General features: G+C 39.8%; 1 long non-coding RNA gene across 1 annotated transcript; it reads left to right on the plus strand.

Annotated features, from left to right (window-relative positions):
- The first annotated feature begins 1,400 nt into the window (after window positions 1-1,400).
- On the plus strand, window positions 1,401-18,158 carry LOC122641631. Its single transcript, XR_006329937.1, has 2 exons — window positions 1,401-1,533; window positions 17,939-18,158. It is a non-coding gene; the product is annotated as an uncharacterized LOC122641631 (long non-coding RNA).
- Window positions 18,159-18,314: the final 156 nt, after the last annotated feature.

Here is an 18,314-nt window from a genome sequence, read left to right on the forward strand (position 1 = left end):
CCCGATTAGCTAAATGGGCAGTCACGATGTAGGACTTGAGATTGGTGAAGCCCGGTTAGGCCCGACTGAGACCGGTTGACACCCCTAGGTTGAGCCATCAGCTTGATAGGCTTTGGAGAAGAAAGAATATTAGGCAGAATCCTGCAAAAAATTATATTGATGGTTCCTAGACGTCCGTGGCTGTGGTAGCAGAATTCAAGGTATCAGTGATACATATCGGTATTGACCGGTATTTAATATCGATAAGATACCAAAACTGGTGTGGGGTATCAGTCCGTACTGAGGGCACAATGGTCTAAAAAATGAATTTTTTTTCCAAAGACAAAGGCAAAATCATCCGATATGACCCGTATTAGTTTCGATATTGGTCAAGAGCTTAGTTAGTAAGTTCGTGTATTATACACGTATTAAACATGTAGGAAACAGAAATCACCAATAGGCCCTCTACTGCTATGGACTTAATCAATTTCTATATCTACAATCAATTCAAAATTCACAACAAAAATCTTCATTCACAAATCATTTCTGTATCTACAATCAATTCATGTGCTGTGTACAAAAAAAACAACAAATCATTTCGGTATCTACTTCTACTCTTATTCTAAAGAAGTGGTTCGATCAATGAACAAGAGAATCTATCCCTCTTGTTCAATTGTGATATAGAAGAGAACCCGGTCGATCCCCTCCATCATCTTCAAACTGCACTAAATCAATCTACATCTTTGTTTTGCCGCATCTAACGAAATACCACGGTCAAAGTGAATATAGACATTCACAACTTTAACCAAGCCAAAATGATAGTACTGTATATTATCCGTTCTCTGAACGCCAAGATTAGCCATACATTGAAGGCTTATCATCCTCACCAGTCACCAGTGCGTCTGATGCAGGTTCTTGTGACCCAAACTGCTTCAACACCATAAAATACCTAATCAAGGTGAGTCCAATACTCTGTCATAAAAAAAATAACCATTATTAGTATTTAAAAAATGTCGATCGATGGTTGTTGTTGTTATTAGTATTAAAAAACTGCCGATTTAAAAATCATAAAAACGCTTACCACTAGAGCAGATCCATAATATGGATCCTTGATTCCTTGTTAGCTTAGCCACTCCAGCACATATCAAACTAAACGAATCCAACGTCATATCCAAAATCGTATCAGCATAAAATAGATCAATCTCTGTACTAACAAGATGAAGCGGATACAACAACAACAGTCTCGCCCCCTTGAGGGTAATCAAAATGCCAAAAACCTCTTTTCGGTTTCCGCCGTCCAACACAGAAGCCTACAAACACAATTTATTTGTTTTATAACATTAGAAACAGAAAGTTTGAATCTAGAAAAGATACTGATGAACATATTAAATAGCATATATGCGCAGTATATTGGAACTTCCAACTGTGATACTAACACTGAGTTTCAACTCTTATGTGTTGTCATGTAATCTTTATAAATAATTGCAAAACATTGTCAATTATTAGTTCTTTTGGAAGGCATTTATATGCTGATATGTGTAGCACAGTAGCAGTGTAGGTCATAGTTTGAAGGGTCTGATTTTAGTGTATAAATTCTAGTGGAAGACTTAAAATTTATCAATCTAACAGGGTGCACAGGGCCAGTAGAGCATATATTGGAAGCAACATAGAGAAGATAGAACAAGCTCAAAATCAAAAAGAAGAAACACCACAGAAACAAGTAAAGAATTGAAACCAGCTTGCTTTTTTTGGCAGCGAAGTACAAATGAAGGAGAGTGATCAGGGATTTGTTTCTTCATACAGAGACTGTTTACCTTTCCTTCTTGAAGGTGAGATTCAGGGAGAGGACTGGAAATTTAACCTTTAAACATTGTTAATCCTGAGGAAAACTGTGAAGTGAGAATAAAGAAAGATGATTGGATTATACCTGGAACTTCAAAGACAACATAAGCCAACAGCAAATAATATCAACATTATCTATTAGCACTTTCCTACAGAAAACATGTAAGAACTAGACTACAAGGCAGGCATTTTGCTATAAAATCTCTTATGTAAATACCCACAATGCAAACAACGATGAAGCATGGAAACAAAAAATGGAAAGAAACCTATTTAAAAAATCATTATTTGAAAAAATAGAAGAATACAAGATTAGATAATGAAGTATAAAACGTTTAGTTAATCCAATACATTTATTCCATAGTTTATAAATGGAATGGTGCTAAAATAAATGATTTTACATCATTGCAATTCAAAGAGGATAACTGCATCTATATTCAATCTCAATGGGGCAGCCATCAAAAGAGGATAAGCTCAATTAAGCTAAAAAATCGTGAGATAACCAAATGGTATTCAAAACAAGAGAATATTGGAAGTATTAGATGCTAAAATTGAAACTTGAAACTGGATCAAATCCAAACTCAACAGGCATTCAAGTCTAAGAAGAATACTTGGTCGAATTGCATTGTGACCACATATATTACAGCTGAACATTTATAGAACATGAATCATGAGTTTAATAAATTTATAAGGGAAAATTTCCTGCCAAAACTACTTGGAACCAATTAAGACTAGTGGCCGGATTACTGCAAGGCCTCTTATGCTGCACCAAAAGAAAAAAGGGGAGAGAGAAAGAGAGAGAGGAAAAAGAAAGCCTATTCAAAGTTCAAACTGGAGTAATTGCTCTGTCACAGTACACAAATTTCGATTTTATTCAAAATCAGGAAAGGAAAAGTTGGTGTACGATCAAAAAAAACATTTGTAAATTCTGAAATGAACCTTTCCAATTGCCTTATGATTTTTAGAATCATGAGGCAAGCAATGATTTTGAAAATCACGTAGATCACCAAAACAGAATAATATGAGCAAAGAAAAATATGAAATTTGTACCTTGTCCTGTATTACTCCAATAACCTTTTCGGCTACGAGGATTGACATGTAGATCACCAAAACAGAGACAACTGAAATCACGCCAACGAATACAAAATTTGTTCCTGAAGGACCACTTCTATCGCTGAGCATCACCATCAATAGCGGATGAATAGTGAAGATCGAAAGAGCTGTAGGGGCGAGCATAGCCAACGATCTAATTTGCAGCGCTCCGATGATCTCTCCCACCATTACAATCACATTTATAACCAAAGCCGAATAGTTCAGTTTCTTTTTTGTGAGTATTTCACCCTCAAGACGCTGCAGCTCAGCCTTTCTCTCTTCCTCAGTCAAAAGTTGGAGCAGATCCGCTCTCTGGTTGTACAAGAGCTCACAGTCAGTGCCTCCTCTTGGAGATAAAACAATCTTACTTTAGATTCTAGTCGAATGAGCGAAAATAAAGAGGAAACGGTTAAAAGAGATTGTTCTTACCGAAGATCATCAAAATTATGGAGGATGTGAAGATCCTGAACATACTAGGAGCACGAGGTCGAGGAGAGAGAGGAGTAAACTCCAGGCTAGGATTAGGATCAGTATCCTCTAGAAAAAATTCAAAAGAACGATTACCCTCTTCTCTGATTTCTTCACCAAGCGCAACATTAGCAGGAGAAGCCATGATTTCAGCACGAACAGAGAGGAGAAGGAGATGAAGGACAGAAAGAGCGGGAGAGAAAAATGGAAATCCCAGGTTTAACGAATCCAAATTATAGTTTAGGGGAGGAAGTGCTCGGATGACATCGGCTCTTCCTAAATCTCTCTTCTCCCTCTTCTCCTTTCACCTTAGTTTGTAAAGCTTACGCTTTGTTCCTGTTAGTTGGTATCAGAGCTTTAGTACGCTCTTAGAATTGTTCACACTAGAGCTTGGGTAATGTGCTTACCTTTCCCTGTATTACTCCAATAACCTTTTTGGCTACGAGGACTGACATGAGATCACAAAAACAGAAACAACTGAAATCACGCCAATGAATATAAAGTTTATTCCCGAAGGACCACTTCTCTCGCTGAGCATCACCAATAATAGCGGATAAATAGTGAAGATCGAAAGAGCTGTAGAGGCGAGCATAGCCAATGATCTAATTTGCAGTGCACCGATGATCTCTCCCACCATTACAATCACATTTATAACCATAGCCAAATATTTCAGTTTCTTTTTAGTGAGTATTTCACACTCAAGACGCTGTAGCTCAGCCTTTCTCTCTTCCTCAGTCAAAAGTTGGAGCAGACCCTCTTTTTGGTTGTACAAGAGCTCACAGTCAGTGCCTCCTCCTGGAGATAAAACAATCTTACTTTAGATTCCAGTCAAATGAGCAAAAATAAAGAGGAAACGGTTAAAAGAGAATGTTCTTATCGCAGATCATCGAAATTATGGAGGATGTGAAGATCCCGAACATACTAGGAGCACGAGGTCGAGGAGAGAGAGGAGTAAACTTCAGGCCAGGATCAGGATCAGTATCCTTTAGAAAGAATTCAAAAGATCGATTATCCTCTTCTCTGATTTCTTCACCAAGCGCAGAACGAGCAGGAGAAGCCATGATTTCAGCACGAACAGAGTGGAGAAGGAGATGAAGGAGAGAAAGAGCGGGAGAGAAAAATGGAAATACCAGGTTTAACGAATCTAAATTACAGTTTAGGGGAGGATGTTCTCGGATGACATCGGCTCTTCTTAAATCTCTCTTCTCCCTCTTCTCCTTTCACCTTAGTTGGTAAAGCTTTCGCTTTGTTCCTCTTAGTTGGTATTAGAGCCTTAGTACCCTCTTAGAATTGCTCACACTAGAGCATGGGTAATTTGCTTACTTTTCCCGGTATTACACCAATAACCTTTTCGGCTACGAGGACTGACATGTAGATCACAAAAACAGAGACAACTGAAGTCACACCAATGAATATAAAATTTGTTCCTGAGGGACCACTTCTCTCGCTGAGCATCACCATCAATAGCGAATGAATAGTGAAGATCGAAAGAGCTGTAGAGGTGAGTATAGCCAACGATCTAATTTACAGCGCTGCGATGATCTCTCCCACCATTACAATCACATTTATAACCAAAGTCGAATATTTCAATTTCTTTTTGGTGAGTATTTCACCCTCAAGACACTGCAGCTCAGCCTTTCTCTCTTCCTCAGTCAAAAGTTGGAGCAGATCCACTCTCTGGTTGTACAAGAGCTCACAATCAGTGCCTCCTCCGAGAGATAAAACAATCTTACTTTAGATTCTTGTCGAATCAGCAAAAATAAAGAGAAAATGGTTAAAAGAGATTGTTCTTACTGTAGATCATCAAAATTATGGAGGATGTAAAGATCCCGAACATACTAGGAGTACGAGGTCGAGGAGAGAGAGGAGTAAACTCCAGGCCAGGATCAGGATCAGTATCCTTTAGAAAGAATTCAAAAGAACGATTAACCTCTTCTCTGATTTTTTTACCAGGCGCAGAACGACCAGGAGAAGCCATGATTTCAGCAAGAACAGAGAGGAGAAGGAGATGAAGGAGAGAAAGGGCGAAAGAGAAAAATGAAAATCCCAGGTTTAACGAATCCAAATTATAGTTTAGGGGAGGAAGTTCTCGGATGACATCGACTGTTCTTAAATCTCTCTTCTCCCTCTTCTCCTTTCACCTTAGTTTGAAAAGCTTCTGCTTTGTTCCTTTTAGTTGGTATCAGAGCCTTAGTACGCTCTTAGAATTGCTCACACTAGAGCCTGGGTAATTTGCTTACCTTTCCCTGTATTACTCCAATAACCATTTCGGCTACGAGGACTGACATGTAGATCACAAAAACATAGTTAACTGAAATCACGTCAATGAATATAAAATTTATTCCTGATGGACCACTTCTCTCGCTGAGCATCACCATCAATAGTGGAAGAATAGTGAAGATCGAAAGAGCTGTAGAGGCGAGCATAGCCAACAATCTAGTTTGCAGTGCTCCGATGATCTCTCCCACCATTACAATCACATTTATAACCAAAGCCGAATATTTCAATTTCTTTTTGGTGAGTATTTCACCCTCAAGACGATGCAGCTCAGCCTTTCCCTCTTCCTCAGTTAAAAGTTGGAGCAGACCCGCTCTTTGGTTGTACAAGAGCTCACAGTCAGTGCCTACTCTTGGAAATAAAATAATCTTACTTTAGTTTTCAGTCGAATGAGCAAAAATAAAGAGAAAACGGTTAAAAGAGATTGTTCTTACCGCAGATCATCGAAATTATGGAGGATGTGAAGATCCCGAACATACTAAGGGCACGAAATCGAGGAGAGAGAGGAGTAAACTCCAGGCCAGGATCAGGATTAGTATCCTCTAGAAAAAATTCAAAAGAACGATTACCCACTTCTCTGATTTCTTCACCAGGCGCAAAACGAGCAGGAGAAGCCATGATTTCAGCACGAACAGAGAGGAGAAGGAGATGAAGGAGAGAAAGAGCGAGAGAGAAAAATAAAAATCCCAGGTTTAACGAATCCAAATTATAGTTTAGCGGAGGAAGTGGTCGGATGATCTCGGCTCTTCTTAAATCTCTCTTCTCTGTCTTCTCCTTTCACCTTTATTTGTAAGGCTTCCGCTTTGTTCCTTTTAGTTGGTATCAGAGCCTTAGTACGCTCTTAAAATTGCTCACACTAGAGCTTGGATAATTTGCTTACTTTTCCATGAATTATTCCAATAACCTTTTCGGCTATTAGGACTGACATGTAGATCACAAAAATAGAGACAATTGAAATCACGCCAATGAATATAAAATTAATTCCCGAGGGACCACTTCTCTCGCTGAGCATCACCATCAATAACGGATGAATAGTGAAGATAGAAAGAGCTGTAGAGGCGAGCATAATCAACGATCTAATTTGCAGCGCTCTGATGATCTTTCCCACCATTACAATCACATTTATAACCAAAGCCGAATATTTCAGTTTCTTTTTGATGAGTATTTCACCCTCAAGACGCTGCAGCTCAGTCTTTCTCTCTTCCTCAGTCAAAAGTCAGAGCAGACCCGCTATCTGGTTGTACAAGAGCTCACAGTCGGCGCCTCCTCCTGGAGATAAAAAAATCTTACTTTTCACTCCAGTCGAACGATCAAAAATAAAGAGAAAATGGTTAAAAGAGATTGTTCTTACTGTAGATCATCAAAATTATGGAGGATGTGAAGATCCCAAACATATTAGGAGCATGAGGTCGAGGAGAGAGAGCAGTAAACTCTAGGGCAAGATCAGGATCAGTATCCACTAGAAAGAATTCAAAAGAACGATTACCCTCTTCTCTGATTTCTTCACCAGGCGCAGAACGAGTCGGAGAAGCCAGGATTTCAGTACGAGCAGAGAGGAGAAGGAGATGAAGGAGAGAAAGAGCGGGAGAGAAAATGGAAATCCCAGGTTTAACGAATCCAAATTATAGTTTAGGGGAGGAAGTGCTCGGATGACATCGGCTCTTCTTAAATCTCTCTTATCCCTCTTCTCCTTTCACCTTAGTTTGCAAAGCTTCCGTTTTGTTCCTTTTAGTTGGTATCAGAGCCTTAGTACGCTCTTAGAATTGCTCACACTAGAGCTTGGGTAATTTGCTTACCTTTCCCTGTATTACTCCAATAACTTTTTCGGCTACGAGGACTGACATGTAAATCATAAAAACAGAAACAACGAAAATCACGCCAGTGAATATAAAATTTATTCTCGAAGGACCACTTCTCTTGCTGAGCATCATCATCAATAGTGGATGAATAGTGAAGATCGAAAGAGCTGTAGAGATGAGCATAGCCAATGATCTAATTTACAACGCTCCGATGATCTCTCCCACTATTGCATTCACATTTATAACCAAAGTTGAATATTTCTGTTTCGTTTTGGTAAGTATTTCACCCTCAAGATGCTACAGGTCAGTCTTTCTCTCTTCCTCAGTCAAAAGTTGGAGCAGATCCGCTCTCTGTTTGTATAATAGCTCACAGTCAGTGCCTCCTCCTGGAGATAAAATAATCTTACTTTAGATTTCAGTCGAATGAGCGAAAATAAAGAGAAAATGGTTACAAGAGATTGTTCTTACCGTAGATCATCAAAATTATGGAGGATGTGAAGATCCCGAACATACTAGGAGCACGAGGTCGAGGAGGGAGAGGAGTAAACTCCAGGCCAGGATCAGGATCAACATCCTCTAGAAAGAATTCAAAAAAATGATTACCCTCTTCTCTGATTTCTTCAACAGGCACAGAACATTCAGGAGAAGCCAAGATTTCAGCACGAACTGAGAGGAGAAGGAGATGAAGGAGAGAAAGAGCGGGAGAGAAAAATGGAAATCCCAGGTTTAACGAATCCAAATTATAGTTTAGGGGAGGAAGTGCTCGGATGACATTGGCTCTTCTTAAATCTCTCTTCTCCCTCTTCTCCTTTCACCTTAGTTTGTAAAGCTTCCGCTTTGTTCCTTTTAGTGGGTATCAGAGCCTTAGTACGCTCTTAGAATTGCTCACACTAGAGATTGGGTAAGTTGCTTACCTTTCCCTGTATTACTCCAATAATCTTTTTGGCTATAAGGACTGACATGTTGATCACAAAAAAAGAGACAACTGAAATCACGCCAATGAATATAAAATTTATTCCCGAAGGACCACTTCTCTCGCTGAGCATCACCATCAATAGTGGATGAATAGTGAAGATCGAAAGAGGTGTAGAGGATAGCATAGCCAACGATCTAATTTGCAGCGCTCCGATGATATCTCCCACCATTACAATCACATTTATAACCAAAAGCCAAAAATTTCAGTTTCTTTTTTGTGAGTATTTCACCCTCAAGACGCTGCAGCTCAACCTTTCTCTCTTCCTCAGTCAAAAGTTGGAGTAGATCTGCTCTATGGTTGTACAAGAGCTCACAGTCAGTGCCTCCTCCTGGAGATAAAACAATCTTACTTTAGATTCCAGTCGAATGAGCAAAAATAAAGAGAAAAAGGTTAAAAGAGATTATTTTTACCACAGATCATCGAAATTATGGAGGATGTGAAGATCCTGAACATACTAGGAGCACGAGGTCGAGGAGAGAGAGAAGTAAACTCTAGGCCAGGATTAGGAGCAGTATCCTCTAGAAAGAATTCAAAACAACGATTACCCTCTTCTCAGATTTCTTCACCAGGCGCAGAACGAGCAGGGGAAACCATGATTTCAGCACGAACAAAGAGGAGAAGGAGATGAAGGAGAGAAAGGGCGAGAGAGAAAAATGGAAATCCCAGGTTTAACGAATCCAAATTATAGTTTAGGGGAGGAAGTACTCGGATGACATCGGCTCTTCTTAAATCCCTCTTCTCCCTCTTCTCCTTTCACCTTAGTATGTAAAGCTTCCGCTTTGTTGCTTTTAGTTGGTATCAAACCCCTAGTACGCTCTTAGAATAGCTCACACTAGAGCTTAGGTAATTTGCTTACCTTTTCTTGTATTACTCCAATAACCTTTTCGGCTACGAGGAAGGACCACTTCTCTCGCTGAGCATCACCAGCAATAGTGGAAGAATAGTGAAGATCGAAAGAGCTGTAGAGGCGAGCATAGCCAACGATCTGATTTACAGCGCTCCGATGATCTCTCTCACCATTACAATCACATTTATAACCAAAGCCGAATATTTTAGTTTCTTTTTGGTGAGTATTTGACCCTTAAGACGCTGCAGCTCAGCCTTTCTCTCTTCCTCAGTCAAAAGTTGGAGCAAATCCGCTCTCTGGTTGTACAAGAGCTCACAGTCAGTGCCTCCTCCTGGAGATAAAATAATCTTACTTTAGATTCCAGACGAATGAGCAAAAATAAAGAGGAAACGGGTAAAAGAGATTGTTCTTACCGCAGATCATCGAAATTATGGAGGATGTAAAGATCGCGAACATACTAGGTGCACGAGGTCGAGGATAGAGAAGAGTAAACTCCAGGCCAGGATCAGGATCAGTATTCTCTAGAAAGAATTCAAAACAACGATTACTCTCTTCTTTGATTTCTTCACCAGGCGCAGAACGAGCAGGAGAAGCCATGATTTCAACATGAACAGAGAGGAGAAGGAGATGAAGGAGAGAAAGAGCGGGAGAGAAAAATGGAAATCCCTGGTTTAACGAATCCAAATTATAGTTTAGGGGAGGAAGTGCTCGGATGACATCAGCTCTTCTTAAATCTTTCTTCTCCCTCTTCTCCTTTCATCTTAGTTGGTAAAGCTTCCGCTTTGTTCCTTTTAGTTGGTATCAGAGCCTTAGTACCCTCTTAGAATTTCTCACACAAGAGCTTGAGTAATTTGCTTACCTTTCCCTGTATTACTCCAATAACCATTTCGGCTACGAGGACGGACATGTAGATCACAAAAATAGAGACAACTCAGATCACGCAAATGAATATAAAATTTATTTTCGAAGGACCACTTCTCTCGCTGAGCATCACCATTAGTAGCAAATGAATAGTAAAGATCGAAAGAGCTGTAGAGACGAGCATAGCCAACGATCTAATTTACAGCGCTCCGATGATCTCTCCCACCATTACAATCACATTTATAACCAAACCCAAATATTTCAATTTCTTTTTAGTGAGTATTTCACACTCAAGACGCTGCAGCTCAGCCTTTTTCTCTTCCTCAGTCAAAAGTTGGAGCAGACCCTCTTTCTGGTTGTACAAGAGCTCACAGTCAGTGCCTCCTCCTGGAGATAAAATAATCTTACTGTAGATTCCAGTCGAATGAGCGAAAATAAAGAGGAAAAGGTTAAAAGAGATTGTTTTTACCGCAGATCATCGAAATTATGGAGGATGTGAAGATCCTGAACATACTAGGAGCACGAGGTCGAGGAGAGAAAAAAGTAAACTTTAGGCCTGGATCAAGATCAGTATCCTCTAGAAAGAATTCAAAAGAACGATTACCCTCTTCTTTGATTTCTTCATCAGGCGCAGAACAAGCAGGAGAAGCCATGATTTCAGCACGAACAGAGAGGAGAGGGAGATGAAGGGGAGAAAGAGCAGGAGAGAAAAATGGAAATCCCAGGTTTAACGAATCCAAATTACAGTTTAGGGGAGGAAGTGCTCGGATGACATCGGCTCTTCTTAAATCTCTCTTCTCCCCCTTCTCCTTTCACCTTAGTTTGTAAAGCTTCCGCTTTGTTCCTTTTAATTGGTATCAGAGCCTTAGTACGCTCTTAGAATTGCTCACACTAGAGTTTAGGTAAGTTGCTTACCTTTCCCTGTATTACTCCAATAACCTTTTCGGCTACGAGGACTGACATGTTGACCTCAAAAAAAGAGACAACCGAAATCACGCCAATGAATATAAAATTTGTTCCTGAAGGACCAATTCTCTCGCTGACTATCACCATCAATAGTGGATGAATAGTGAAGATCGAAAGAGGTGTAGAGGCGAGCATAGCCAACGATCTGATTTGCAGCGTTTCGATGATCTCTCCCACCATTACAATCACATGTATAACCAAAAGCAAAAAATTTCAGTTTCTTTTTTGGTGAGTATTTCACCCTCAAGACGCTGCAGCTCAACCTTTTTCTCTTCCTCAGTCAAAAGTTGGAGCAAAGCCACTCTCTGGTTGTACAAGAGCTCACAGTTAGTGCCTCCTCATGGAGATAAAATAATCTTACTTTAGATTCCAGTCGAATGAGCGAAAATAAAGAGAAAATGGTTAAAAGATATTGTTCTTACCGCAGATCATCGAAATTATGGAGGATGTGAAGATCCCGAACATACTAGGCGCACGAGGTCGAGGAGAGAGAGGAGTAAACTCAAGGCAAGGATCAGAATCAGTATCTTTTACAAAGAATTCAAAAGAACGATTACCCACTTCTTTGATTTCTTCACCAGGTGCAGAACGAGCAGGAGAATCCATGATTTCAGCACGAACAGAGAGAAGGAGATGAAGGAGAGAAAGAGCGGGAGAAAAAAATAGAAATCTCAGGTTTAACGAATCCAAATTATAGTTTAGGGGAGGAAGTGCTCGGATGACATCGGCTCTTCTTAAATCTCTTTTCTCTCTCTTCTCCTTTCACCTTACTTTGTAAACCTTCCACTTTGTTCCTTTTAGTTGGTATCAGAGCCTTAGTAGGCTCTTAGAATTGCTCACACTAGAGCTTGGGTAATTTACTTACCTTTCCCTGTATTAATCCAATAACTTTTTCGGCTACGAGGACTGACATGTAGATCACCAAAATAGAGATAACTAAAATCACGCCAACGAATATAAATTTTATTCCCGAAGGACCACTTCTCGCGCTGAGCATCACCATCAATAGTGGATGAATAGTAAAGATCGAAAGAGCTGTAGTGGCGAGCATAGCCAACGATCTAATTTGTAGCGCTCCGATGATCTCTCCCACCATTACAATCACATTTATAACCAAAGCTGAATATTTCAGTTTCTTTTCTGTGAGTATTTCATATTCAAGATGCTGCAGCTCAACCTTTCTCTCTTCCTCAGTCAAAAGTTGGAGGAGATCCGCTCTCTAGTTGTACAAGAGCTCACAGTCAGTGCCTCCTCCTGGAGATAAAACAATCTTAGTTTAAATTCCAGTCGAATGAGCAAAAATAAAGAGAAAAAGGTTAAAAGAGATTATTCTTACCGCAGATCATCGAAATTATGGAGGATGTGAAGATCCCGAACATACTAGGAGCACGAGGTCGAGGAGAGAGAGGAGTAAACTCAAGGCCAGGATCAGGATCAGTATCCTTTAGAAAGAATTCAGAAGAACGATTATCCTCTTCTCTGATTTCTTCACCAGGCGTAGAACTAGCAGAAGAGGCCATGATTTCAGCAAGAACAGAGTGGAGAAGGAGATGAAGGAGGGAAAGAGCGGGAGAGAAAAATGGAAATCCCAGGTTTAACGAATCCAAATTATAGTTTAGGGGAGGAAGTGCTCGGATGACATCGGCTCTTCTTAAATCTCTCTTCTCCCTCTTCTCCTTTCACCTTAGTTTGTAAAGCTTCCGCTTTGTTCCTTTTAGTTGGTATCAGAGCCTTAGTACGCTCTTACAATTGCTCACACAAGAGTTTGGGTAATTTACTTACCTTTCCCTGTATTACTCTAATAACCTTTTCGGCTACGAGGATTGACATGTAGATCACAAAAACAGAGACAATTGAAATCACGAAAATGAATATAAAATTTGTTCCCGAAGGACCACTTCTCTCTGAGCATCACCATCAATAGTGGATGAATAGTGAAGATCGAAAGAGCTGTAGAGGCTAGCATAGCCAACGACCTAATTTGCAGTGCTCCGATGATCTCTCCCACCATTACAATCACATTTATAACCAAAGCCGAATATTTTAATTTCTTTTTGGTGAGTATTTCACCCTCAAGACACTACAGCTTAGCCTTTCTGTCTTCCCCAATCAAAAGTTGGAGCAGATCCGCTCTCTGGTTGTACAAGGGCTCACAGTCAGTGCCTCCTCCTGGAGATAAAATAATCTTACTTTAGATTCTAGAAGAATGAGCAAAAATAAAGAGAAAATGGTTAAAAGAGATTGTTCTTACCGCAGATCATCGAAATTATGGCTGATGTGAAGATCCCGAACATACTAGGAGCACGAGGTCAAGGAGAGAGAGGAGTAAACTCCAGGCCAGGATCAAAATCAATTTCCTCTAGAAAGAATTCAAAAGAACGATTACCCTCTTCTCTGATTTCTTCACCAGGCGCAGAACGACCAGGAGAAGCCATGATTTCAGGGAGAATAGAGAGGAGAAGGAGATGAAGGAGAGAAAGAGTGGGAGAGAAAAATGAAAATCCCCGGTTTAATGAATCCAAATTATAGTTTAGGGGAGGAAGTGCTCGGATGACATCGGCTTTTCTTAAACCTCTCTTCTCCCTCTTCTCCTTTTACCTTAGTTTGTAAAGCTTTCGCTTTGTTCCTTTTAGTTGGTATCAAAGCCTTAGTACGCTCTTAGAATTGCTCACACTAGAGCTTGGGTAATTTGTTTAATTTTTTTTTATATTACTTCAATAAATTTTTCGGCTACGAGGACTGACATGTAGATCACAAAAATAGAGACAACTGAAATCACGCTAATGAATATAAAATTTGTTCCTGAAGGACCACTTATCTCGCTGAGCATCACCATCAATAGCGGATGAATAGTAAAGATCAAAAGAGCTGTAGAGGCGAGTATATCCAACAATCTAATTTGTAGCGCTCCGATGATCTCTCCCACCATTACAATAATATTTATAAGCAAAGCTGAATATTTCAGTTTCTTTTTTGTGAGTATTTCACCCTCAAGACGCTGCAGCTCAACCTTTCTTTCTTCCTCAGTCAAAGGCTGAGCAGATCTGCTCTCTGGTTATACAAGAGCTCACAGTCAGTGCCTCCTCCTGGAGATAAAACAATCTTACTTCAGATTCCAGTCGAATGAACAAAAATAAATAGGAAACGGTTAAAAGAGATTATTCTTATCGCAGAGCATCGAAATTATGGAGGATGTGAAGATCCCGAACATACTAGGAGCACGAGGTCGAGGAGAGAGAGAAGTAAACTCCAGGCCAGGATCAGGATCATTTTTCTCTAGAAAGCATTGAAAAGAATGATTACCCTCTTCTCTGATTTTTTCACCAGGGGCAGAACGAGTAGGAGAAGCCATGATTTCAGCACGAACAGAGAGGAGAAGGAGATGAAGGAGAGAAAGAACGGGAGTGAAAAATAAAAATCCCAGGTTTAACGAATCCAAATTATAATTTAGGAGAGGAAGTGCTCAGATGACATCTGCTCTTCTTAAATCTCTCTTCTCCCTCTTCTCCTTTCACCTTAGTTTGTAAAGCTTCCGCTTTGTTCCTTTTAGTTGGTATCAGAGCCTTAGTACACTCTTAGAATTGCTCACACTTGAGCTTGGTTAATTTGCTTATCTTTTCCTTTAATACTCCAATAACCTTTTCGGCTACGTGGACTGACATGGAGTTCATAGAAACAGTGACAACTAAAATCACGCCAATGAATATAAAATTTATTTCCGAAGGACCACTTCTCTCGCTGAACATCACCATCAAAAGCGGATGAATAATGATGATCGAAAGAGCTGTAGAGGCGAGCATAGCCAATGATTTAATTTATAGCGCTCCGATGTTCTCTCCCACCATTATAATCGCATTTATAACCAAAGCCAAATATTTGAGTTCCTTTTTTGTGAGTATTTCACCCTCAAGACGCTGCAGCTCAGCTTTTCTCTCTTCCTCAGTCAAAAGTTGGAGCAGATCCGCTCTTTGGTTGTACAAGAGCTCACAGTCAGTGCCTCCTCCTGGAGATAAAATAGTCTTACTTTAGATTCCTGTCGAATGAGAAAAAAAAAAAGAGAAAACGGTTAAAAGAGATTGTTTTTACCGTAGATCATCAAAATTATGGAGGATGTGAAGATCCCGAACATACTCGGAGCACGAGGTCGAGGAGAGAGAGGAGTAAACTCCAGGCCAAGATCAGGATCATTGTCCTCTAGAAAGAATTCAAAAGAACGATTACCCTCTTCTCTGTTTTCTTCACCAGGCGCAGAACGAGCAGGAGAAGCCATGATTTCAACAGGAACAGAGAGGAGAGGGAGATGAAGGAGAGAAAGAGCGGGAGAGAAAAATGAAAATCCCAGGTTTAACGAATCCAAATTATAGTTTAGGGGAGGAAGTGCTCAGATGACATCGGCTCTTCTTAAATCTCTCTTCTCCCTCTTCTCCTTTCACCTTAGTTTGTAAAGCTTCCGCTTTGTTCCTTATAGTTGGTATCAGAGCCTTAGTACGCTCTTAGAATTGCTCACACTAGAGCTTGGGTAATTTGCTTACCTTTCCCTGTATTACTCCAATAATCTTTTCGGCTACGAGGACTGACATGTAGATCACAAAAATAGAGACAAATGAAATCACACCAATAAATATAAAATTTGTTCCCGAAGTACCACTTCTCTCGCTGAGCATCACCATCAATAACAGATGAATAGTGAAGATCGAAAGAGCTGTAGGGGCGAGCATAGCCAACGATCTAATTTACAGCGCTCCGATGATCTTTCCCACCATTACAATCACATTTATAACCAAAGCTGAATATTTCAGTTTCTTTTTTATGAGTATTTCACCCTTAAGACGCTGCAGTTCAGCCTTTCTCTTTTGCTCAATCAAAAGTTGGAGCAGATCCGCTCTCTGGTTGTACAAGAGCTCACAGTCAGTGCCTCCTCTTGGAGATAAAACAATCTTACTTTAGATTCCACTCGAATGAGTGAAAATAAAGAGGAAACGGTTAATAGAGATTGTTCTTACCGCAGATCATCGAAATTATGGAGGATGTGAAGATCCCGAACATACTAGGAGCACGAGGTCGAGGAGAGAGAGGTGTAAACTCCAGGCCAGGATCAGGATCAGTATCTTCTAGAAAGAATTAAAAAGAATGATTACCCTTTTCTCTGATTTATTTACCAGGCACAGAACGAGTAGGAGAAGCCATGATTTCAGTATGAACAGAGAGGAGAAGGAGATGAAGGAGAGAAAGAGCGGGAGAGAAAAATGGAAATCTCAGGTTTAACGAATCCAAATTATAGTTTAGGGGAGGAAGTACTCGGATGACATCGGCTCTTCTTAAATCTCTCTTCTCCCTGTTCTCCTTTCACCTTAGTTTGTAAAGCTTCCGCTTTGTTCCTTTTAGTTGGTATCAGAGCCTTAGTACGCTTTTAAAATTGCTCACACTAGAGATTGGGTAATTTGCTTACCTTTTCCTGTATTACTCTAATAACCTTTTCGGCTACGAGGACTGACATGTAGATCACAAAAGTAGAGACAACTAAAATCACGCCAATGAATATAAAATTTATTTTCGAAGGACCATTTCTCTCGCTGAGCATCACCACCAATAGCGGATGAATAGTGAAGATCAAAAGAGCTGTAGGGGCGAGTATAGCCAACGATCTAATTTGTAGTGCTCCGATGATCTCTCCCACCATTACAATCACATTTATAATCAAAGTCGAATATTTTAGTTTCTTTTTTGTGAGTATTTCACCCTCAAAACGCTGCAGCTCAGCCTTTCTCTCTTCCTCAGTCAAAAGTTGGAGTAGATCCGCTCTCTGGTTGTACAAGAGCTCACAGTCAGTGCCTCCTCCTGGAGATAAAACAATCTTACTTTAGATTCCAGTCGAATGAGTGAAAATAAAGAGGAAACGATTAAAAGAGAATGTTCTTATCGCAGATCATCAAAATTATGGAGGATGTGAATATCCCGAACATACTAGGAGCACGAGGTCGAGGAGAGAGGAGTAAACTTCAGGCCAGGATCAGGATCAGTATCCTTTAGAAGGAATTCAAAAGATCAATTATCCTCTTCTCTGATTTCTTCACCAAGCACAGAACGAGCAGGAGAAGCCATGATTTCAGCACGAACAGAGTGGAGAAGGAGATGAAGGAGAGAAAGAACGGGAGAGAAAAATAGAAATACCAGGTTTAACGAATCCAAATTATAGTTTAGGGGAGGAAGTTCTTGAATGACATCGGCTCTTCTTAAATCTCTTTTCTCCCTCTTCTCTTTTCACCTTAGTTTGTAAAGCTTCCACTTTGTTCCTTTTAGTTGATATTAGAGCCTTAGTACGCTCTTAGAATTGCTCACACTAGAGCTTGGATAATTTGCTTATGTTCTAAGAATAGAAGCGATGATCTATCTGATACTAACTAAACTAAATAAACTAACTAATAAAGTCAGTTCCATCATTGAATGGAAAACATCTGCCATCATTGAATGTTGTTGCACACTCTAGTGCGAGAAGCCACCTCTCACCTTTATCTTCGGGGTTTGGAACTTGTGATGCAGCCCATATTTTTATGGCATATGCGGAAAAATAGAAACATAGGTTAAGGAAACAAAGTAGGAACAAAGGTTGAAAACAACAATCACAACAGCCCCCTGCTATGGAGGTGAGATCAACTCTGGTGAATTATCACCTTGGTAAAATAACAAAGTTAAGGAAACAAAGTAGGAACAAATGTTGGAATTAGAAGCTAGCAGGAAACAGACATCATAGTAGACCCTCTCCTCTGCTATGGATTTAATCAATTTCTATATCTACAACCAATTCAGACGTGTGTAGCACAGTAGCAGTATAAGTCATAGTTTGTCCTTCATTTTCCTCTACTTTTTTTCTAATTTTAGGAATTTGAGTAAGGAAATAACTTCCTTGTTATTATGCTAAAAGTTTATCTTGAAATTTCGTAGTCAGTGTGTCATGGATTTAATGCAGTACTGATCCCGAATTAGTGAAATCTAGTGGGAGATCAGCGTGCGACAAGATTGCAGGAAAAAAAAAAGATAAACCAGATTTGAAAAAGAAAAATAACGAATAACAAAATAATAATAGCTCTAAAGGGTCTGATTTTAGAGTGTAAGAGTTCTACAAAGTGTGATTAAAATCTGATGGTCTGATTCACACTTATGGAGTAATCCTACTTGAGGAAGGATGTCTTAATAATTACAGAAGCGAAGG

The sequence above is a fragment of the Telopea speciosissima genome, chromosome 10 (genome assembly GCF_018873765.1).
Source record: "Telopea speciosissima isolate NSW1024214 ecotype Mountain lineage chromosome 10, Tspe_v1, whole genome shotgun sequence".
Taxonomy (NCBI): Eukaryota; Viridiplantae; Streptophyta; class Magnoliopsida; order Proteales; family Proteaceae; genus Telopea; species Telopea speciosissima.